This window comes from Acipenser ruthenus, chromosome 24, assembly GCF_902713425.1.
Source record: "Acipenser ruthenus chromosome 24, fAciRut3.2 maternal haplotype, whole genome shotgun sequence".
Taxonomy (NCBI): Eukaryota; Metazoa; Chordata; class Actinopteri; order Acipenseriformes; family Acipenseridae; genus Acipenser; species Acipenser ruthenus.
Genome location: NC_081212.1, coordinates 10382894 through 10403453, shown reverse-complemented (window position 1 = coordinate 10403453; position 20560 = coordinate 10382894). Strand labels below are relative to the sequence as shown.

Below are 20560 nucleotides of genomic sequence, written 5' to 3'. Positions count from 1 at the left end.
ATTCGCATACAGGGAGTTGAACCCTGGTCACCTGGGTGAAAAAACGGGAATCGTAACCACTAGATCATATGGGAAATCACTGCTTCTTGTTTGCTACCCGAAGCCAGCAGAGAAATGTGCAGGTCATTTTTTTACACTGCTGCCATCGAAAGGGCAAAACAATGAATCGAACCTGGATTGCTCATTTTAGACCGCTCCAAATGATTTGTTTAATGCAGTGTATTTTTCTTTTGCGATGTTTTGATTACTCCCCCCGTGACTTTCATTCTGATTTGGGCACCCCCTTTCGTGCACGGATTTGAAAAGCATAAACTTTAACTGCAATATTTGTACCTGTGATTCTGTAGGTATATGAATAAACTGACATCTGTCGAAACTCGGGATATAACCCGGGAAATTTAGATATTCAACCTAACGATCGCCCTCCTGAGCTTTGTCGGCATGAATGACATAGTTGATCAAACTCTTCTTTGTTCTACGAGAACCAGCAACATTTTGTGAGACCAGATAGTCGTCTTGTTCTGTACAGACCTGCGAATTCATGGAATTTGAAAACATTCCGCATTTTAACATGCATTTTAAGAAGAAGAGTCAGAGTATCAACATTGTCGTTTCTGTGAGTCAAGCAGCAGTCGAAGCCAAAACGTTGCAGAGTGCATTCTCACTCCGTTTAATATACAGTCAGACTTGCATTGACAATGCACCATGCACACTACAAATACATCGTTCTGGTCTGGGTGGCTGTTTACCTGGGGAGAATAAATACATACAGTGAAAAAAATATGCCGTGCTGTGTTTCCACCCGGTTTCGAACCGGGGACCTTTCGCGTGTGAGGCGAACGTGATAACCACTACACTATGGAAACATGTTGCTTAACAAACGATCCGTGTGTTGCGCTCTAAGCATACAGTGCCGATTACCCATTTTGGATCCTGCAGTGCAAGGCAGTCTTCACTTAAAGCCCAGCTGAATGTAACAATGTACATGTGAAAGTTTCCATAGTGTAGTGGTTATCACGTTCGCCTAACACGCGAAAGGTCCCCGGTTCGAAACCGGGTGGAAACATGTGCTTGTTCGTTTTTTTGTTGCGGTCTTCTCCGCTCTCTGTGAGTCCAGCAGCAGACTGCGTCAAAAAGTTGCACTGAGAATTGATTGATTTATTTTATTTTATTAATGGGTGTTTCATTCGAGAAGCAGCTGTATCAGAGTGGCGCAGCGGAAGCGTGCTGAGCCTTATAACCCAGAGGTCGACGGAGCGAAACCGTCTTCTGTTAGCCTTTTTTTTCTTCTGTTGGCAAAGTAGTTGTTTTTAAAAGATGAACTCTAGTCAAAAGATATTGTATTATTTTTGCAACTACAGTCTGAATACTAAAATTGCCTTTGAAGAGAAGTTACATAATGTGCATGATATATCTGGGAGAAAGGAAAGCAATAGAACGGAGAGTTCCCATGACCTCCATGCATGGCTGTTTTCATGATATATTCATGTGCGTAAATTGTTTGGTAGGTTAACTCCCCAACCCCAAAACAGATTTCCGTGTTTCTTTTTCGTGTGTCACCACAACTTTAATGCTACTGCAAAAAAGCCAGATATCTATTAACATGGCTGGGGAGGCAAATTGATGTTTAGCTCTTTTAGTATTTGTCTAGAAGGTTTTCTCCGTGTCGAGTGCCCCGTGTTTTGTAAAATGAAAGATGACGCGTTGTTAGCGTGCGCGTTCCGAATGCCTGCCAGCTGCATAGTAATATAATTGACACAACAGGAGAAACGGCCCCTAACCTTGTAAATACACTTGTATGTTATAAAGAGTAAAAAGATCAACTCAAATGTTGTGCCCAATCAGTAGAATACAAAACCAAACCCAGAATGTCAAAGCGTCAACATTTGTTCTGTTCTTTCAACTACATGATAGCAGACTCTGTGAGACTGTCAAAAATTGCCAGCGGCGACTATATTTCAAGTCACCACGGCGGGGTATTGGTTAAAGTTTTCAACTAGCAATAATCACGCCTCGGACAAACCTCATGGGCTATGATACTGCCACTGCGCAAAGCTACAGAACTTGGGATAACTAAATGCTACCCCCTACAGCAAAGACATTTGACTTGCCGGTGGGCAAGTTACTGCGATATAATACAGTACAGTTAAATGATCCCTCAAACGTAGAGGTTTATGTTATCGACACTGCAGCCTCACAATGCAACAGAGTCCACTTTTTTATTCCGATTATATATGAACTGAAGTGTAGACCGTCATTGCTTTGGTGCACATAGGAGTGATGGGATACCAAGATGCAAATCTATCTGTCTCGCTCTCTTGCATCTAACATAAGCAAACGTTATTTATTTTTTTTATATAATGGTCACTAGTTACAAGTCTCCCCATCCTACAATGTGGGGTTTCATTTTTCAATCCTTTTATCTGACAATTACCTCCACAAGTAAATAAATGAATTCGCATACAGGGAGTTGAACCCTGGTCACCTGGGTGAAAAAACGGGAATCGTAACCACTAGATCATATGGGAAATCGCTGCTTCTTGTTTGCTACCCGAAGCCAGCAGAGAAATGTGCAGGTCATTTTTTTACACTGCTGCCATCGAAAGGGCAAAACAATGAATCGAACCTGGATTGCTCATTTTAGACCGCTCCAAATGATTTGTTTAATGCAGTGTATTTTTCTTTTGCGATGTTTTGATTACTCCCCCCGTGACTTTCATTCTGATTTGGGCACCCCCTTTCGTGCACGGATTTGAAAAGCATAAACTTTAACTGCAATATTTGTACCTGTGATTCTGTAGGTATATGAATAAACTGACATCTGTCGAAACTCGGGATATAACCCGGGAAATTTAGATATTCAACCTAACGATCGCCCTCCTGAGCTTTGTCGGCATGAATGACATAGTTGATCAAACTCTTCTTTGTTCTACGAGAACCAGCAACATTTTGTGAGACCAGATAGTCGTCTTGTTCTGTACAGACCTGCGAATTCATGGAATTTGAAAACATTCCGCATTTTAACATGCATTTTAAGAAGAAGAGTCAGAGTATCAACATTGTCGTTTCTGTGAGTCAAGCAGCAGTCGAAGCCAAAACGTTGCAGAGTGCATTCTCACTCCGTTTAATATACAGTCAGACTTGCATTGACAATGCACCATGCACACTACAAATACATCGTTCTGGTCTGGGTGGCTGTTTACCTGGGGAGAATAAATACATACAGTGAAAAAAAGATGCCGTGCTGTGTTTCCACCCGGTTTCGAACCGGGGACCTTTCGCGTGTGAGGCGAACGTGATAACCACTACACTATGGAAACATGTTGCTTAACAAACGATCCGTGTGTTGCGCTCTAAGCATACAGTGCCGATTACCCATTTTGGATCCTGCAGTGCAAGGCAGTCTTCACTTAAAGCCCAGCTGAATGTAACAATGTACATGTGAAAGTTTCCATAGTGTAGTGGTTATCACGTTCGCCTAACACGCGAAAGGTCCCCGGTTCGAAACCGGGTGGAAACATGTGCTTGTTCGTTTTTTTGTTGCGGTCTTCTCCGCTCTCTGTGAGTCCAGCAGCAGACTGCGTCAAAAAGTTGCACTGAGAATTGATTGATTTATTTTATTTTATTAATGGGTGTTTCATTCGAGAAGCAGCTGTATCAGAGTGGCGCAGCGGAAGCGTGCTGAGCCTTATAACCCAGAGGTCGACGGAGCGAAACCGTCTTCTGTTAGCCTTTTTTTTCTTCTGTTGGCAAAGTAGTTGTTTTTAAAAGATGAACTCTAGTCAAAAGATATTGTATTATTTTTGCAACTACAGTCTGAATACTAAAATTGCCTTTGAAGAGAAGTTACATAATGTGCATGATATATCTGGGAGAAAGGAAAGCAATAGAACGGAGAGTTCCCATGACCTCCATGCATGGCTGTTTTCATGATATATTCATGTGCGTAAATTGTTTGGTAGGTTAACTCCCCAACCCCAAAACAGATTTCCGTGTTTCTTTTTCGTGTGTCACCACAACTTTAATGCTACTGCAAAAAAGCCAGATATCTATTAACATGGCTGGGGAGGCAAATTGATGTTTAGCTCTTTTAGTATTTGTCTAGAAGGTTTTCTCCGTGTCGAATGCCCCGTGTTTTGTAAAATGAAAGATGACGCGTTGTTAGCGTGCGCGTTCCGAATGCCTGCCAGCTGCATAGTAATATAATTGACACAACAGGAGAAACGGCCCCTAACCTTGTAAATACACTTGCATGTTATAAAGAGTAAAAAGATCAACTCAAATGTTGTGCCCAATCAGTAGAATACAAAACCAAACCCAGAATGTCAAAGCGTCAACATTTGTTCTGTTCTTTCAACTACATGATAGCAGACTCTGTGAGACTGTCAAAAATTGCCAGCGGCGACTATATTTCAAGTCACCACGGCGGGGTATTGGTTAAAGTTTTCAACTAGCAATAATCACGCCTCGGACAAACCTCATGGGCTATGATACTGCCACTGCGCAAAGCTACAGAACTTGGGATAACTAAATGCTACCCCCTACAGCAAAGACATTTGACTTGCCGGTGGGCAAGTTACTGCGATATAATACAGTACAGTTAAATGATCCCTCAAACGTAGAGGTTTATGTTATCGACACTGCAGCCTCACAATGCAACAGAGTCCACTTTTTTATTCCGATTATATATGAACTGAAGTGTAGACCGTCATTGCTTTGGTGCACATAGGAGTGATGGGATACCAAGATGCAAATCTATCTGTCTCGCTCTCTTGCATCTAACATAAGCAAACGTTATTTATTTTTTTTATATAATGGTCACTAGTTATAAGTCTCCCCATCCTACAATGTGGGGTTTCATTTTTCAATCCTTTTATCTGACAATTACCTCCACAAGTAAATAAATGAATTCGCATACAGGGAGTTGAACCCTGGTCACCTGGGTGAAAAAACGGGAATCGTAACCACTAGATCATATGGGAAATCGCTGCTTCTTGTTTGCTACCCGAAGCCAGCAGAGAAATGTGCAGGTCATTTTTTTACACTGCTGCCATCGAAAGGGCAAAACAATGAATCGAACCTGGATTGCTCATTTTAGACCGCTCCAAATGATTTGTTTAATGCAGTGTATTTTTCTTTTGCGATGTTTTGATTACTCCCCCCGTGACTTTCATTCTGATTTGGGCACCCCCTTTCGTGCACGGATTTGAAAAGCATAAACTTTAACTGCAATATTTGTACCTGTGATTCTGTAGGTATATGAATAAACTGACATCTGTCGAAACTCGGGATATAACCCGGGAAATTTAGATATTCAACCTAACGATCGCCCTCCTGAGCTTTGTCGGCATGAATGACATAGTTGATCAAACTCTTCTTTGTTCTACGAGAACCAGCAACATTTTGTGAGACCAGATAGTCGTCTTGTTCTGTACAGACCTGCGAATTCATGGAATTTGAAAACATTCCGCATTTTAACATGCATTTTAAGAAGAAGAGTCAGAGTATCAACATTGTCGTTTCTGTGAGTCAAGCAGCAGTCGAAGCCAAAACGTTGCAGAGTGCATTCTCACTCCGTTTAATATACAGTCAGACTTGCATTGACAATGCACCATGCACACTACAAATACATCGTTCTGGTCTGGGTGGCTGTTTACCTGGGGAGAATAAATACATACAGTGAAAAAAAGATGCCGTGCTGTGTTTCCACCCGGTTTCGAACCGGGGACCTTTCGCGTGTGAGGCGAACGTGATAACCACTACACTATGGAAACATGTTGCTTAACAAACGATCCGTGTGTTGCGCTCTAAGCATACAGTGCCGATTACCCATTTTGGATCCTGCAGTGCAAGGCAGTCTTCACTTAAAGCCCAGCTGAATGTAACAATGTACATGTGAAAGTTTCCATAGTGTAGTGGTTATCACGTTCGCCTAACACGCGAAAGGTCCCCGGTTCGAAACCGGGTGGAAACATGTGCTTGTTCGTTTTTTTGTTGCGGTCTTCTCCGCTCTCTGTGAGTCCAGCAGCAGACTGCGTCAAAAAGTTGCACTGAGAATTGATTGATTTATTTTATTTTATTAATGGGTGTTTCATTCGAGAAGCAGCTGTATCAGAGTGGCGCAGCGGAAGCGTGCTGAGCCTTATAACCCAGAGGTCGACGGAGCGAAACCGTCTTCTGTTAGCCTTTTTTTTCTTCTGTTGGCAAAGTAGTTGTTTTTAAAAGATGAACTCTAGTCAAAAGATATTGTATTATTTTTGCAACTACAGTCTGAATACTAAAATTGCCTTTGAAGAGAAGTTACATAATGTGCATGATATATCTGGGAGAAAGGAAAGCAATAGAACGGAGAGTTCCCATGACCTCCATGCATGGCTGTTTTCATGATATATTCATGTGCGTAAATTGTTTGGTAGGTTAACTCCCCAACCCCAAAACAGATTTCCGTGTTTCTTTTTCGTGTGTCACCACAACTTTAATGCTACTGCAAAAAAGCCAGATATCTATTAACATGGCTGGGGAGGCAAATTGATGTTTAGCTCTTTTAGTATTTGTCTAGAAGGTTTTCTCCGTGTCGAATGCCCCGTGTTTTGTAAAATGAAAGATGACGCGTTGTTAGCGTGCGCGTTCCGAATGCCTGCCAGCTGCATAGTAATATAATTGACACAACAGGAGAAACGGCCCCTAACCTTGTAAATACACTTGTATGTTATAAAGAGTAAAAAGATCAACTCAAATGTTGTGCCCAATCAGTAGAATACAAAACCAAACCCAGAATGTCAAAGCGTCAACATTTGTTCTGTTCTTTCAACTACATGATAGCAGACTCTGTGAGACTGTCAAAAATTGCCAGCGGCGACTATATTTCAAGTCACCACGGCGGGGTATTGGTTAAAGTTTTCAACTAGCAATAATCACGCCTCGGACAAACCTCATGGGCTATGATACTGCCACTGCGCAAAGCTACAGAACTTGGGATAACTAAATGCTACCCCCTACAGCAAAGACATTTGACTTGCCGGTGGGCAAGTTACTGCGATATAATACAGTACAGTTAAATGATCCCTCAAACGTAGAGGTTTATGTTATCGACACTGCAGCCTCACAATGCAACAGAGTCCACTTTTTTATTCCGATTATATATGAACTGAAGTGTAGACCGTCATTGCTTTGGTGCACATAGGAGTGATGGGATACCAAGATGCAAATCTATCTGTCTCGCTCTCTTGCATCTAACATAAGCAAACGTTATTTATTTTTTTTATATAATGGTCACTAGTTATAAGTCTCCCCATCCTACAATGTGGGGTTTCATTTTTCAATCCTTTTATCTGACAATTACCTCCACAAGTAAATAAATGAATTCGCATACAGGGAGTTGAACCCTGGTCACCTGGGTGAAAAAACGGGAATCGTAACCACTAGATCATATGGGAAATCGCTGCTTCTTGTTTGCTACCCGAAGCCAGCAGAGAAATGTGCAGGTCATTTTTTTACACTGCTGCCATCGAAAGGGCAAAACAATGAATCGAACCTGGATTGCTCATTTTAGACCGCTCCAAATGATTTGTTTAATGCAGTGTATTTTTCTTTTGCGATGTTTTGATTACTCCCCCCGTGACTTTCATTCTGATTTGGGCACCCCCTTTCGTGCACGGATTTGAAAAGCATAAACTTTAACTGCAATATTTGTACCTGTGATTCTGTAGGTATATGAATAAACTGACATCTGTCGAAACTCGGGATATAACCCGGGAAATTTAGATATTCAACCTAACGATCGCCCTCCTGAGCTTTGTCGGCATGAATGACATAGTTGATCAAACTCTTCTTTGTTCTACGAGAACCAGCAACATTTTGTGAGACCAGATAGTCGTCTTGTTCTGTACAGACCTGCGAATTCATGGAATTTGAAAACATTCCGCATTTTAACATGCATTTTAAGAAGAAGAGTCAGAGTATCAACATTGTCGTTTCTGTGAGTCAAGCAGCAGTCGAAGCCAAAACGTTGCAGAGTGCATTCTCACTCCGTTTAATATACAGTCAGACTTGCATTGACAATGCACCATGCACACTACAAATACATCGTTCTGGTCTGGGTGGCTGTTTACCTGGGGAGAATAAATACATACAGTGAAAAAAAGATGCCGTGCTGTGTTTCCACCCGGTTTCGAACCGGGGACCTTTCGCGTGTGAGGCGAACGTGATAACCACTACACTATGGAAACATGTTGCTTAACAAACGATCCGTGTGTTGCGCTCTAAGCATACAGTGCCGATTACCCATTTTGGATCCTGCAGTGCAAGGCAGTCTTCACTTAAAGCCCAGCTGAATGTAACAATGTACATGTGAAAGTTTCCATAGTGTAGTGGTTATCACGTTCGCCTAACACGCGAAAGGTTCCCGGTTCGAAACCGGGTGGAAACATGTGCTTGTTCGTTTTTTTGTTGCGGTCTTCTCCGCTCTCTGTGAGTCCAGCAGCAGACTGCGTCAAAAAGTTGCACTGAGAATTGATTGATTTATTTTATTTTATTAATGGGTGTTTCATTCGAGAAGCAGCTGTATCAGAGTGGCGCAGCGGAAGCGTGCTGAGCCTTATAACCCAGAGGTCGACGGAGCGAAACCGTCTTCTGTTAGCCTTTTTTTTCTTCTGTTGGCAAAGTAGTTGTTTTTAAAAGATGAACTCTAGTCAAAAGATATTGTATTATTTTTGCAACTACAGTCTGAATACTAAAATTGCCTTTGAAGAGAAGTTACATAATGTGCATGATATATCTGGGAGAAAGGAAAGCAATAGAACGGAGAGTTCCCATGACCTCCATGCATGGCTGTTTTCATGATATATTCATGTGCGTAAATTGTTTGGTAGGTTAACTCCCCAACCCCAAAACAGATTTCCGTGTTTCTTTTTCGTGTGTCACCACAACTTTAATGCTACTGCAAAAAAGCCAGATATCTATTAACATGGCTGGGGAGGCAAATTGATGTTTAGCTCTTTTAGTATTTGTCTAGAAGGTTTTCTCCGTGTCGAGTGCCCCGTGTTTTGTAAAATGAAAGATGACGCGTTGTTAGCGTGCGCGTTCCGAATGCCTGCCAGCTGCATAGTAATATAATTGACACAACAGGAGAAACGGCCCCTAACCTTGTAAATACACTTGTATGTTATAAAGAGTAAAAAGATCAACTCAAATGTTGTGCCCAATCAGTAGAATACAAAACCAAACCCAGAATGTCAAAGCGTCAACATTTGTTCTGTTCTTTCAACTACATGATAGCAGACTCTGTGAGACTGTCAAAAATTGCCAGCGGCGACTATATTTCAAGTCACCACGGCGGGGTATTGGTTAAAGTTTTCAACTAGCAATAATCACGCCTCGGACAAACCTCATGGGCTATGATACTGCCACTGCGCAAAGCTACAGAACTTGGGATAACTAAATGCTACCCCCTACAGCAAAGACATTTGACTTGCCGGTGGGCAAGTTACTGCGATATAATACAGTACAGTTAAATGATCCCTCAAACGTAGAGGTTTATGTTATCGACACTGCAGCCTCACAATGCAACAGAGTCCACTTTTTTATTCCGATTATATATGAACTGAAGTGTAGACCGTCATTGCTTTGGTGCACATAGGAGTGATGGGATACCAAGATGCAAATCTATCTGTCTCGCTCTCTTGCATCTAACATAAGCAAACGTTATTTATTTTTTTTATATAATGGTCACTAGTTATAAGTCTCCCCATCCTACAATGTGGGGTTTCATTTTTCAATCCTTTTATCTGACAATTACCTCCACAAGTAAATAAATGAATTCGCATACAGGGAGTTGAACCCTGGTCACCTGGGTGAAAAAACGGGAATCGTAACCACTAGATCATATGGGAAATCGCTGCTTCTTGTTTGCTACCCGAAGCCAGCAGAGAAATGTGCAGGTCATTTTTTTACACTGCTGCCATCGAAAGGGCAAAACAATGAATCGAACCTGGATTGCTCATTTTAGACCGCTCCAAATGATTTGTTTAATGCAGTGTATTTTTCTTTTGCGATGTTTTGATTACTCCCCCCGTGACTTTCATTCTGATTTGGGCACCCCCTTTCGTGCACGGATTTGAAAAGCATAAACTTTAACTGCAATATTTGTACCTGTGATTCTGTAGGTATATGAATAAACTGACATCTGTCGAAACTCGGGATATAACCCGGGAAATTTAGATATTCAACCTAACGATCGCCCTCCTGAGCTTTGTCGGCATGAATGACATAGTTGATCAAACTCTTCTTTGTTCTACGAGAACCAGCAACATTTTGTGAGACCAGATAGTCGTCTTGTTCTGTACAGACCTGCGAATTCATGGAATTTGAAAACATTCCGCATTTTAACATGCATTTTAAGAAGAAGAGTCAGAGTATCAACATTGTCGTTTCTGTGAGTCAAGCAGCAGTCGAAGCCAAAACGTTGCAGAGTGCATTCTCACTCCGTTTAATATACAGTCAGACTTGCATTGACAATGCACCATGCACACTACAAATACATCGTTCTGGTCTGGGTGGCTGTTTACCTGGGGAGAATAAATACATACAGTGAAAAAAAGATGCCGTGCTGTGTTTCCACCCGGTTTCGAACCGGGGACCTTTCGCGTGTGAGGCGAACGTGATAACCACTACACTATGGAAACATGTTGCTTAACAAACGATCCGTGTGTTGCGCTCTAAGCATACAGTGCCGATTACCCATTTTGGATCCTGCAGTGCAAGGCAGTCTTCACTTAAAGCCCAGCTGAATGTAACAATGTACATGTGAAAGTTTCCATAGTGTAGTGGTTATCACGTTCGCCTAACACGCGAAAGGTCCCCGGTTCGAAACCGGGTGGAAACATGTGCTTGTTCGTTTTTTTGTTGCGGTCTTCTCCGCTCTCTGTGAGTCCAGCAGCAGACTGCGTCAAAAAGTTGCACTGAGAATTGATTGATTTATTTTATTTTATTAATGGGTGTTTCATTCGAGAAGCAGCTGTATCAGAGTGGCGCAGCGGAAGCGTGCTGAGCCTTATAACCCAGAGGTCGACGGAGCGAAACCGTCTTCTGTTAGCCTTTTTTTTCTTCTGTTGGCAAAGTAGTTGTTTTTAAAAGATGAACTCTAGTCAAAAGATATTGTATTATTTTTGCAACTACAGTCTGAATACTAAAATTGCCTTTGAAGAGAAGTTACATAATGTGCATGATATATCTGGGAGAAAGGAAAGCAATAGAACGGAGAGTTCCCATGACCTCCATGCATGGCTGTTTTCATGATATATTCATGTGCGTAAATTGTTTGGTAGGTTAACTCCCCAACCCCAAAACAGATTTCCGTGTTTCTTTTTCGTGTGTCACCACAACTTTAATGCTACTGCAAAAAAGCCAGATATCTATTAACATGGCTGGGGAGGCAAATTGATGTTTAGCTCTTTTAGTATTTGTCTAGAAGGTTTTCTCCGTGTCGAGTGCCCCGTGTTTTGTAAAATGAAAGATGACGCGTTGTTAGCGTGCGCGTTCCGAATGCCTGCCAGCTGCATAGTAATATAATTGACACAACAGGAGAAACGGCCCCTAACCTTGTAAATACACTTGTATGTTATAAAGAGTAAAAAGATCAACTCAAATGTTGTGCCCAATCAGTAGAATACAAAACCAAACCCAGAATGTCAAAGCGTCAACATTTGTTCTGTTCTTTCAACTACATGATAGCAGACTCTGTGAGACTGTCAAAAATTGCCAGCGGCGACTATATTTCAAGTCACCACGGCGGGGTATTGGTTAAAGTTTTCAACTAGCAATAATCACGCCTCGGACAAACCTCATGGGCTATGATACTGCCACTGCGCAAAGCTACAGAACTTGGGATAACTAAATGCTACCCCCTACAGCAAAGACATTTGACTTGCCGGTGGGCAAGTTACTGCGATATAATACAGTACAGTTAAATGATCCCTCAAACGTAGAGGTTTATGTTATCGACACTGCAGCCTCACAATGCAACAGAGTCCACTTTTTTATTCCGATTATATATGAACTGAAGTGTAGACCGTCATTGCTTTGGTGCACATAGGAGTGATGGGATACCAAGATGCAAATCTATCTGTCTCGCTCTCTTGCATCTAACATAAGCAAACGTTATTTATTTTTTTTATATAATGGTCACTAGTTATAAGTCTCCCCATCCTACAATGTGGGGTTTCATTTTTCAATCCTTTTATCTGACAATTACCTCCACAAGTAAATAAATGAATTCGCATACAGGGAGTTGAACCCTGGTCACCTGGGTGAAAAAACGGGAATCGTAACCACTAGATCATATGGGAAATCGCTGCTTCTTGTTTGCTACCCGAAGCCAGCAGAGAAATGTGCAGGTCATTTTTTTACACTGCTGCCATCGAAAGGGCAAAACAATGAATCGAACCTGGATTGCTCATTTTAGACCGCTCCAAATGATTTGTTTAATGCAGTGTATTTTTCTTTTGCGATGTTTTGATTACTCCCCCCGTGACTTTCATTCTGATTTGGGCACCCCCTTTCGTGCACGGATTTGAAAAGCATAAACTTTAACTGCAATATTTGTACCTGTGATTCTGTAGGTATATGAATAAACTGACATCTGTCGAAACTCGGGATATAACCCGGGAAATTTAGATATTCAACCTAACGATCGCCCTCCTGAGCTTTGTCGGCATGAATGACATAGTTGATCAAACTCTTCTTTGTTCTACGAGAACCAGCAACATTTTGTGAGACCAGATAGTCGTCTTGTTCTGTACAGACCTGCGAATTCATGGAATTTGAAAACATTCCGCATTTTAACATGCATTTTAAGAAGAAGAGTCAGAGTATCAACATTGTCGTTTCTGTGAGTCAAGCAGCAGTCGAAGCCAAAACGTTGCAGAGTGCATTCTCACTCCGTTTAATATACAGTCAGACTTGCATTGACAATGCACCATGCACACTACAAATACATCGTTCTGGTCTGGGTGGCTGTTTACCTGGGGAGAATAAATACATACAGTGAAAAAAAGATGCCGTGCTGTGTTTCCACCCGGTTTCGAACCGGGGACCTTTCGCGTGTGAGGCGAACGTGATAACCACTACACTATGGAAACATGTTGCTTAACAAACGATCCGTGTGTTGCGCTCTAAGCATACAGTGCCGATTACCCATTTTGGATCCTGCAGTGCAAGGCAGTCTTCACTTAAAGCCCAGCTGAATGTAACAATGTACATGTGAAAGTTTCCATAGTGTAGTGGTTATCACGTTCGCCTAACACGCGAAAGGTCCCCGGTTCGAAACCGGGTGGAAACATGTGCTTGTTCGTTTTTTTGTTGCGGTCTTCTCCGCTCTCTGTGAGTCCAGCAGCAGACTGCGTCAAAAAGTTGCACTGAGAATTGATTGATTTATTTTATTTTATTAATGGGTGTTTCATTCGAGAAGCAGCTGTATCAGAGTGGCGCAGCGGAAGCGTGCTGAGCCTTATAACCCAGAGGTCGACGGAGCGAAACCGTCTTCTGTTAGCCTTTTTTTTCTTCTGTTGGCAAAGTAGTTGTTTTTAAAAGATGAACTCTAGTCAAAAGATATTGTATTATTTTTGCAACTACAGTCTGAATACTAAAATTGCCTTTGAAGAGAAGTTACATAATGTGCATGATATATCTGGGAGAAAGGAAAGCAATAGAACGGAGAGTTCCCATGACCTCCATGCATGGCTGTTTTCATGATATATTCATGTGCGTAAATTGTTTGGTAGGTTAACTCCCCAACCCCAAAACAGATTTCCGTGTTTCTTTTTCGTGTGTCACCACAACTTTAATGCTACTGCAAAAAAGCCAGATATCTATTAACATGGCTGGGGAGGCAAATTGATGTTTAGCTCTTTTAGTATTTGTCTAGAAGGTTTTCTCCGTGTCGAGTGCCCCGTGTTTTGTAAAATGAAAGATGACGCGTTGTTAGCGTGCGCGTTCCGAATGCCTGCCAGCTGCATAGTAATATAATTGACACAACAGGAGAAACGGCCCCTAACCTTGTAAATACACTTGTATGTTATAAAGAGTAAAAAGATCAACTCAAATGTTGTGCCCAATCAGTAGAATACAAAACCAAACCCAGAATGTCAAAGCGTCAACATTTGTTCTGTTCTTTCAACTACATGATAGCAGACTCTGTGAGACTGTCAAAAATTGCCAGCGGCGACTATATTTCAAGTCACCACGGCGGGGTATTGGTTAAAGTTTTCAACTAGCAATAATCACGCCTCGGACAAACCTCATGGGCTATGATACTGCCACTGCGCAAAGCTACAGAACTTGGGATAACTAAATGCTACCCCCTACAGCAAAGACATTTGACTTGCCGGTGGGCAAGTTACTGCGATATAATACAGTACAGTTAAATGATCCCTCAAACGTAGAGGTTTATGTTATCGACACTGCAGCCTCACAATGCAACAGAGTCCACTTTTTTATTCCGATTATATATGAACTGAAGTGTAGACCGTCATTGCTTTGGTGCACATAGGAGTGATGGGATACCAAGATGCAAATCTATCTGTCTCGCTCTCTTGCATCTAACATAAGCAAACGTTATTTATTTTTTTTATATAATGGTCACTAGTTATAAGTCTCCCCATCCTACAATGTGGGGTTTCATTTTTCAATCCTTTTATCTGACAATTACCTCCACAAGTAAATAAATGAATTCGCATACAGGGAGTTGAACCCTGGTCACCTGGGTGAAAAAACGGGAATCGTAACCACTAGATCATATGGGAAATCACTGCTTCTTGTTTGCTACCCGAAGCCAGCAGAGAAATGTGCAGGTCATTTTTTTACACTGCTGCCATCGAAAGGGCAAAACAATGAATCGAACCTGGATTGCTCATTTTAGACCGCTCCAAATGATTTGTTTAATGCAGTGTATTTTTCTTTTGCGATGTTTTGATTACTCCCCCCGTGACTTTCATTCTGATTTGGGCACCCCCTTTCGTGCACGGATTTGAAAAGCATAAACTTTAACTGCAATATTTGTACCTGTGATTCTGTAGGTATATGAATAAACTGACATCTGTCGAAACTCGGGATATAACCCGGGAAATTTAGATATTCAACCTAACGATCGCCCTCCTGAGCTTTGTCGGCATGAATGACATAGTTGATCAAACTCTTCTTTGTTCTACGAGAACCAGCAACATTTTGTGAGACCAGATAGTCGTCTTGTTCTGTACAGACCTGCGAATTCATGGAATTTGAAAACATTCCGCATTTTAACATGCATTTTAAGAAGAAGAGTCAGAGTATCAACATTGTCGTTTCTGTGAGTCAAGCAGCAGTCGAAGCCAAAACGTTGCAGAGTGCATTCTCACTCCGTTTAATATACAGTCAGACTTGCATTGACAATGCACCATGCACACTACAAATACATCGTTCTGGTCTGGGTGGCTGTTTACCTGGGGAGAATAAATACATACAGTGAAAAAAAGATGCCGTGCTGTGTTTCCACCCGGTTTCGAACCGGGGACCTTTCGCGTGTGAGGCGAACGTGATAACCACTACACTATGGAAACATGTTGCTTAACAAACGATCCGTGTGTTGCGCTCTAAGCATACAGTGCCGATTACCCATTTTGGATCCTGCAGTGCAAGGCAGTCTTCACTTAAAGCCCAGCTGAATGTAACAATGTACATGTGAAAGTTTCCATAGTGTAGTGGTTATCACGTTCGCCTAACACGCGAAAGGTCCCCGGTTCGAAACCGGGTGGAAACATGTGCTTGTTCGTTTTTTTGTTGCGGTCTTCTCCGCTCTCTGTGAGTCCAGCAGCAGACTGCGTCAAAAAGTTGCACTGAGAATTGATTGATTTATTTTATTTTATTAATGGGTGTTTCATTCGAGAAGCAGCTGTATCAGAGTGGCGCAGCGGAAGCGTGCTGAGCCTTATAACCCAGAGGTCGACGGAGCGAAACCGTCTTCTGTTAGCCTTTTTTTTTCTTCTGTTGGCAAAGTAGTTGTTTTTAAAAGATGAACTCTAGTCAAAAGATATTGTATTATTTTTGCAACTACAGTCTGAATACTAAAATTGCCTTTGAAGAGAAGTTACATAATGTGCATGATATATCTGGGAGAAAGGAAAGCAATAGAACGGAGAGTTCCCATGACCTCCATGCATGGCTGTTTTCATGATATATTCATGTGCGTAAATTGTTTGGTAGGTTAACTCCCCAACCCCAAAACAGATTTCCATGTTTCTTTTTCGTGTGTCACCACAACTTTAATGCTACTGCAAAAAAGCCAGATATCTATTAACATGGCTGGGGAGGCAAATTGATGTTTAGCTCTTTTAGTATTTGTCTAGAAGGTTTTCTCCGTGTCGAATGCCCCGTGTTTTGTAAAATGAAAGATGACGCGTTGTTAGCGTGCGCGTTCCGAATGCCTGCCAGCTGCATAGTAATATAATTGACACAACAGGAGAAACGGCCCCTAACCTTGTAAATACACTTGTATGTTATAAAGAGTAAAAAGATCAACTCAAATGTTGTGCCCAATCAGTAGAATACAAAACCAAACCCAGAATGTCAAAGCGTCAACATTTGTTCTGTTCTTTCAACTACATGATAGCAGACTCTGTGAGACTGTCAAAAATTGCCAGCGGCGACTATATTTCAAGTCACCACGGCGGGGTATTGGTTAAAGTTTTCAACTAGCAATAATCACGCCTCGGACAAACCTCATGGGCTATGATACTGCCACTGCGCAAAGCTACAGAACTTGGGATAACTAAATGCTACCCCCTACAGCAAAGACATTTGACTTGCCGGTGGGCAAGTTACTGCGATATAATACAGTACAGTTAAATGATCCCTCAAACGTAGAGGTTTATGTTATCGACACTGCAGCCTCACAATGCAACAGAGTCCACTTTTTTATTCCGATTATATATGAACTGAAGTGTAGACCGTCATTGCTTTGGTGCACATAGGAGTGATGGGATACCAAGATGCAAATCTATCTGTCTCGCTCTCTTGCATCTAACATAAGCAAACGTTATTTATTTTTTTTATATAATGGTCACTAGTTATAAGTCTCCCCATCCTACAATGTGGGGTTTCATTTTTCAATCCTTTTATCTGACAATTACCTCCACAAGTAAATAAATGAATTCGCATACAGGGAGTTGAACCCTGGTCACCTGGGTGAAAAAACGGGAATCGTAACCACTAGATCATATGGGAAATCACTGCTTCTTGTTTGCTACCCGAAGCCAGCAGAGAAATGTGCAGGTCATTTTTTTACACTGCTGCCATCGAAAGGGCAAAACAATGAATCGAACCTGGATTGCTCATTTTAGACCGCTCCAAATGATTTGTTTAATGCAGTGTATTTTTCTTTTGCGATGTTTTGATTACTCCCCCCGTGACTTTCATTCTGATTTGGGCACCCCCTTTCGTGCACGGATTTGAAAAGCATAAACTTTAACTGCAATATTTGTACCTGTGATTCTGTAGGTATATGAATAAACTGACATCTGTCGAAACTCGGGATATAACCCGGGAAATTTAGATATTCAACCTAACGATCGCCCTCCTGAGCTTTGTCGGCATGAATGACATAGTTGATCAAACTCTTCTTTGTTCTACGAGAACCAGCAACATTTTGTGAGACCAGATAGTCGTCTTGTTCTGTACAGACCTGCGAATTCATGGAATTTGAAAACATTCCGCATTTTAACATGCATTTTAAGAAGAAGAGTCAGAGTATCAACATTGTCGTTTCTGTGAGTCAAGCAGCAGTCGAAGCCAAAACGTTGCAGAGTGCATTCTCACTCCGTTTAATATACAGTCAGACTTGCATTGACAATGCACCATGCACACTACAAATACATCGTTCTGGTCTGGGTGGCTGTTTACCTGGGGAGAATAAATACATACAGTGAAAAAAAGATGCCGTGCTGTGTTTCCACCCGGTTTCGAACCGGGGACCTTTCGCGTGTGAGGCGAACGTGATAACCACTACACTATGGAAACATGTTGCTTAACAAACGATCCGTGTGTTGCGCTCTAAGCATACAGTGCCGATTACCCATTTTGGATCCTGCAGTGCAAGGCAGTCTTCACTTAAAGCCCAGCTGAATGTAACAATGTACATGTGAAAGTTTCCATAGTGTAGTGGTTATCACGTTCGCCTAACACGCGAAAGGTTCCCGGTTCGAAACCGGGTGGAAACATGTGCTTGTTCGTTTTTTTGTTGCGGTCTTCTCCGCTCTCTGTGAGTCCAGCAGCAGACTGCGTCAAAAAGTTGCACTGAGAATTGATTGATTTATTTTATTTTATTAATGGGTGTTTCATTCGAGAAGCAGCTGTATCAGAGTGGCGCAGCGGAAGCGTGCTGAGCCTTATAACCCAGAGGTCGACGGAGCGAAACCGTCTTCTGTTAGCCTTTTTTTTTCTTCTGTTGGCAAAGTAGTTGTTTTTAAAAGATGAACTCTAGTCAAAAGATATTGTATTATTTTTGCAACTACAGTCTGAATACTAAAATTGCCTTTGAAGAGAAGTTACATAATGTGCATGATATATCTGGGAGAAAGGAAAGCAATAGAACGGAGAGTTCCCATGACCTCCATGCATGGCTGTTTTCATGATATATTCATGTGCGTAAATTGTTTGGTAGGTTAACTCCCCAACCCCAAAACAGATTTCCGTGTTTCTTTTTCGTGTGTCACCACAACTTTAATGCTACTGCAAAAAAGCCAGATATCTATTAACATGGCTGGGGAGGCAAATTGATGTTTAGCTCTTTTAGTATTTGTCTAGAAGGTTTTCTCCGTGTCGAGTGCCCCGTGTTTTGTAAAATGAAAGATGACGCGTTGTTAGCGTGCGCGTTCCGAATGCCTGCCAGCTGCATAGTAATATAATTGACACAACAGGAGAAACGGCCCCTAACCTTGTAAATACACTTGTATGTTATAAAGAGTAAAAAGATCAACTCAAATGTTGTGCCCAATCAGTAGAATACAAAACCAAACCCAGAATGTCAAAGCGTCAACATTTGTTCTGTTCTTTCAACTACATGATAGCAGACTCTGTGAGACTGTCAAAAATTGCCAGCGGCGACTATATTTCAAGTCACCACGGCGGGGTATTGGTTAAAGTTTTCAACTAGCAATAATCACGCCTCGGACAAACCTCATGGGCTATGATACTGCCACTGCGCAAAGCTACAGAACTTGGGATAACTAAATGCTACCCCCTACAGCAAAGACATTTGACTTGCCGGTGGGCAAGTTACTGCGATATAATACAGTACAGTTAAATGATCCCTCAAACGTAGAGGTTTATGTTATCGACACTGCAGCCTCACAATGCAACAGAGTCCACTTTTTTATTCCGATTATATATGAACTGAAGTGTAGACCGTCATTGCTTTGGTGCACATAGGAGTGATGGGATACCAAGATGCAAATCTATCTGTCTCGCTCTCTTGCATCTAACATAAGCAAACGTTATTTATTTTTTTTATATAATGGTCACTAGTTACAAGTCTCCCCATCCTACAATGTGGGGTTTCATTTTTCAATCCTTTTATCTGACAATTACCTCCACAAGTAAATAAATGAATTCGCATACAGGGAGTTGAACCCTGGTCACCTGGGTGAAAAAACGGGAATCGTAACCACTAGATCATATGGGAAATCGCTGCTTCTTGTTTGCTACCCGAAGCCAGCAGAGAAATGTGCAGGTCATTTTTTTACACTGCTGCCATCGAAAGGGCAAAACAATGAATCGAACCTGGATTGCTCATTTTAGACCGCTCCAAATGATTTGTTTAATGCAGTGTATTTTTCTTTTGCGATGTTTTGATTACTCCCCCCGTGACTTTCATTCTGATTTGGGCACCCCCTTTCGTGCACGGATTTGAAAAGCATAAACTTTAACTGCAATATTTGTACCTGTGATTCTGTAGGTATATGAATAAACTGACATCTGTCGAAACTCGGGATATAACCCGGGAAATTTAGATATTCAACCTAACGATCGCCCTCCTGAGCTTTGTCGGCATGAATGACATAGTTGATCAAACTCTTCTTTGTTCTACGAGAACCAGCAACATTTTGTGAGACCAGATAGTCGTCTTGTTCTGTACAGACCTGCGAATTCATGGAATTTGAAAACATTCCGCATTTTAACATGCATTTTAAGAAGAAGAGTCAGAGTATCAACATTGTCGTTTCTGTGAGTCAAGCAGCAGTCGAAGCCAAAACGTTGCAGAGTGCATTCTCACTCCGTTTAATATACAGTCAGACTTGCATTGACAATGCACCATGCACACTACAAATACATCGTTCTGGTCTGGGTGGCTGTTTACCTGGGGAGAATAAATACATACAGTGAAAAAAAGATGCCGTGCTGTGTTTCCACCCGGTTTCGAACCGGGGACCTTTCGCGTGTTAGGCGAACGTGATAACCACTACACTATGGAAACATGTTGCTTAACAAACGATCCGTGTGTTGCGCTCTAAGCATACAGTGCCGATTAACCAGG

The 20560-nt window shown here is 41.7% G+C and overlaps 33 non-coding genes across 33 annotated transcripts; 16 read left to right on the top strand and 17 right to left on the bottom strand.

Moving 5' to 3' along the window:
* Nucleotides 1–793: 793 nt before the first annotated feature.
* On the bottom strand, nucleotides 794–866 carry trnav-cac (transfer RNA valine (anticodon CAC)). Its single transcript has one exon. It is a non-coding gene; the product is annotated as a tRNA-Val (tRNA).
* A 127-nt stretch (nucleotides 867–993) lies between these two features.
* trnav-aac (transfer RNA valine (anticodon AAC)) lies at nucleotides 994–1066 on the top strand. The gene has a single exon. It is a non-coding gene; the product is annotated as a tRNA-Val (tRNA).
* Nucleotides 1067–1621: 555 nt separating this feature from the next.
* Nucleotides 1622–1678, top strand: LOC131700979 (U7 small nuclear RNA). The gene has a single exon (XR_009308788.1). It is a non-coding gene; the product is annotated as a U7 small nuclear RNA (small nuclear RNA).
* Nucleotides 1679–1917: 239 nt separating this feature from the next.
* On the bottom strand, nucleotides 1918–2057 carry LOC131700710 (U4 spliceosomal RNA). Its single transcript, XR_009308517.1, has one exon. It is a non-coding gene; the product is annotated as a U4 spliceosomal RNA (small nuclear RNA).
* Nucleotides 2058–3247: 1190 nt separating this feature from the next.
* Nucleotides 3248–3320, bottom strand: trnav-cac (transfer RNA valine (anticodon CAC)). The gene has a single exon. It is a non-coding gene; the product is annotated as a tRNA-Val (tRNA).
* Nucleotides 3321–3447: 127 nt separating this feature from the next.
* trnav-aac (transfer RNA valine (anticodon AAC)) lies at nucleotides 3448–3520 on the top strand. Its single transcript has one exon. It is a non-coding gene; the product is annotated as a tRNA-Val (tRNA).
* A 555-nt stretch (nucleotides 3521–4075) lies between these two features.
* On the top strand, nucleotides 4076–4132 carry LOC131700907 (U7 small nuclear RNA). The gene has a single exon (XR_009308716.1). It is a non-coding gene; the product is annotated as a U7 small nuclear RNA (small nuclear RNA).
* Nucleotides 4133–4371: 239 nt separating this feature from the next.
* Nucleotides 4372–4511, bottom strand: LOC131700709 (U4 spliceosomal RNA). The gene has a single exon (XR_009308516.1). It is a non-coding gene; the product is annotated as a U4 spliceosomal RNA (small nuclear RNA).
* Nucleotides 4512–5701: 1190 nt separating this feature from the next.
* On the bottom strand, nucleotides 5702–5774 carry trnav-cac (transfer RNA valine (anticodon CAC)). Its single transcript has one exon. It is a non-coding gene; the product is annotated as a tRNA-Val (tRNA).
* Nucleotides 5775–5901: 127 nt separating this feature from the next.
* trnav-aac (transfer RNA valine (anticodon AAC)) lies at nucleotides 5902–5974 on the top strand. The gene has a single exon. It is a non-coding gene; the product is annotated as a tRNA-Val (tRNA).
* Nucleotides 5975–6529: 555 nt separating this feature from the next.
* Nucleotides 6530–6586, top strand: LOC131700906 (U7 small nuclear RNA). The gene has a single exon (XR_009308715.1). It is a non-coding gene; the product is annotated as a U7 small nuclear RNA (small nuclear RNA).
* Nucleotides 6587–6825: 239 nt separating this feature from the next.
* LOC131700708 (U4 spliceosomal RNA) lies at nucleotides 6826–6965 on the bottom strand. The gene has a single exon (XR_009308515.1). It is a non-coding gene; the product is annotated as a U4 spliceosomal RNA (small nuclear RNA).
* Nucleotides 6966–8155: 1190 nt separating this feature from the next.
* On the bottom strand, nucleotides 8156–8228 carry trnav-cac (transfer RNA valine (anticodon CAC)). The gene has a single exon. It is a non-coding gene; the product is annotated as a tRNA-Val (tRNA).
* A 127-nt stretch (nucleotides 8229–8355) lies between these two features.
* On the top strand, nucleotides 8356–8428 carry trnav-aac (transfer RNA valine (anticodon AAC)). The gene has a single exon. It is a non-coding gene; the product is annotated as a tRNA-Val (tRNA).
* Nucleotides 8429–8983: 555 nt separating this feature from the next.
* On the top strand, nucleotides 8984–9040 carry LOC131700978 (U7 small nuclear RNA). The gene has a single exon (XR_009308787.1). It is a non-coding gene; the product is annotated as a U7 small nuclear RNA (small nuclear RNA).
* Nucleotides 9041–9279: 239 nt separating this feature from the next.
* LOC131700706 (U4 spliceosomal RNA) lies at nucleotides 9280–9419 on the bottom strand. Its single transcript, XR_009308513.1, has one exon. It is a non-coding gene; the product is annotated as a U4 spliceosomal RNA (small nuclear RNA).
* A 1190-nt stretch (nucleotides 9420–10609) lies between these two features.
* trnav-cac (transfer RNA valine (anticodon CAC)) lies at nucleotides 10610–10682 on the bottom strand. Its single transcript has one exon. It is a non-coding gene; the product is annotated as a tRNA-Val (tRNA).
* Nucleotides 10683–10809: 127 nt separating this feature from the next.
* Nucleotides 10810–10882, top strand: trnav-aac (transfer RNA valine (anticodon AAC)). Its single transcript has one exon. It is a non-coding gene; the product is annotated as a tRNA-Val (tRNA).
* Nucleotides 10883–11437: 555 nt separating this feature from the next.
* Nucleotides 11438–11494, top strand: LOC131700977 (U7 small nuclear RNA). Its single transcript, XR_009308786.1, has one exon. It is a non-coding gene; the product is annotated as a U7 small nuclear RNA (small nuclear RNA).
* A 239-nt stretch (nucleotides 11495–11733) lies between these two features.
* On the bottom strand, nucleotides 11734–11873 carry LOC131700705 (U4 spliceosomal RNA). Its single transcript, XR_009308512.1, has one exon. It is a non-coding gene; the product is annotated as a U4 spliceosomal RNA (small nuclear RNA).
* Nucleotides 11874–13063: 1190 nt separating this feature from the next.
* trnav-cac (transfer RNA valine (anticodon CAC)) lies at nucleotides 13064–13136 on the bottom strand. The gene has a single exon. It is a non-coding gene; the product is annotated as a tRNA-Val (tRNA).
* Nucleotides 13137–13263: 127 nt separating this feature from the next.
* On the top strand, nucleotides 13264–13336 carry trnav-aac (transfer RNA valine (anticodon AAC)). Its single transcript has one exon. It is a non-coding gene; the product is annotated as a tRNA-Val (tRNA).
* Nucleotides 13337–13891: 555 nt separating this feature from the next.
* On the top strand, nucleotides 13892–13948 carry LOC131700976 (U7 small nuclear RNA). Its single transcript, XR_009308785.1, has one exon. It is a non-coding gene; the product is annotated as a U7 small nuclear RNA (small nuclear RNA).
* A 239-nt stretch (nucleotides 13949–14187) lies between these two features.
* Nucleotides 14188–14327, bottom strand: LOC131700704 (U4 spliceosomal RNA). The gene has a single exon (XR_009308511.1). It is a non-coding gene; the product is annotated as a U4 spliceosomal RNA (small nuclear RNA).
* A 1190-nt stretch (nucleotides 14328–15517) lies between these two features.
* trnav-cac (transfer RNA valine (anticodon CAC)) lies at nucleotides 15518–15590 on the bottom strand. The gene has a single exon. It is a non-coding gene; the product is annotated as a tRNA-Val (tRNA).
* A 127-nt stretch (nucleotides 15591–15717) lies between these two features.
* On the top strand, nucleotides 15718–15790 carry trnav-aac (transfer RNA valine (anticodon AAC)). Its single transcript has one exon. It is a non-coding gene; the product is annotated as a tRNA-Val (tRNA).
* Nucleotides 15791–16346: 556 nt separating this feature from the next.
* Nucleotides 16347–16403, top strand: LOC131700905 (U7 small nuclear RNA). The gene has a single exon (XR_009308714.1). It is a non-coding gene; the product is annotated as a U7 small nuclear RNA (small nuclear RNA).
* Nucleotides 16404–16642: 239 nt separating this feature from the next.
* Nucleotides 16643–16782, bottom strand: LOC131700703 (U4 spliceosomal RNA). The gene has a single exon (XR_009308510.1). It is a non-coding gene; the product is annotated as a U4 spliceosomal RNA (small nuclear RNA).
* A 1190-nt stretch (nucleotides 16783–17972) lies between these two features.
* On the bottom strand, nucleotides 17973–18045 carry trnav-cac (transfer RNA valine (anticodon CAC)). The gene has a single exon. It is a non-coding gene; the product is annotated as a tRNA-Val (tRNA).
* Nucleotides 18046–18172: 127 nt separating this feature from the next.
* Nucleotides 18173–18245, top strand: trnav-aac (transfer RNA valine (anticodon AAC)). The gene has a single exon. It is a non-coding gene; the product is annotated as a tRNA-Val (tRNA).
* Nucleotides 18246–18801: 556 nt separating this feature from the next.
* On the top strand, nucleotides 18802–18858 carry LOC131700974 (U7 small nuclear RNA). Its single transcript, XR_009308783.1, has one exon. It is a non-coding gene; the product is annotated as a U7 small nuclear RNA (small nuclear RNA).
* Nucleotides 18859–19097: 239 nt separating this feature from the next.
* On the bottom strand, nucleotides 19098–19237 carry LOC131700702 (U4 spliceosomal RNA). Its single transcript, XR_009308509.1, has one exon. It is a non-coding gene; the product is annotated as a U4 spliceosomal RNA (small nuclear RNA).
* Nucleotides 19238–20427: 1190 nt separating this feature from the next.
* trnav-aac (transfer RNA valine (anticodon AAC)) lies at nucleotides 20428–20500 on the bottom strand. The gene has a single exon. It is a non-coding gene; the product is annotated as a tRNA-Val (tRNA).
* Nucleotides 20501–20560: the final 60 nt, after the last annotated feature.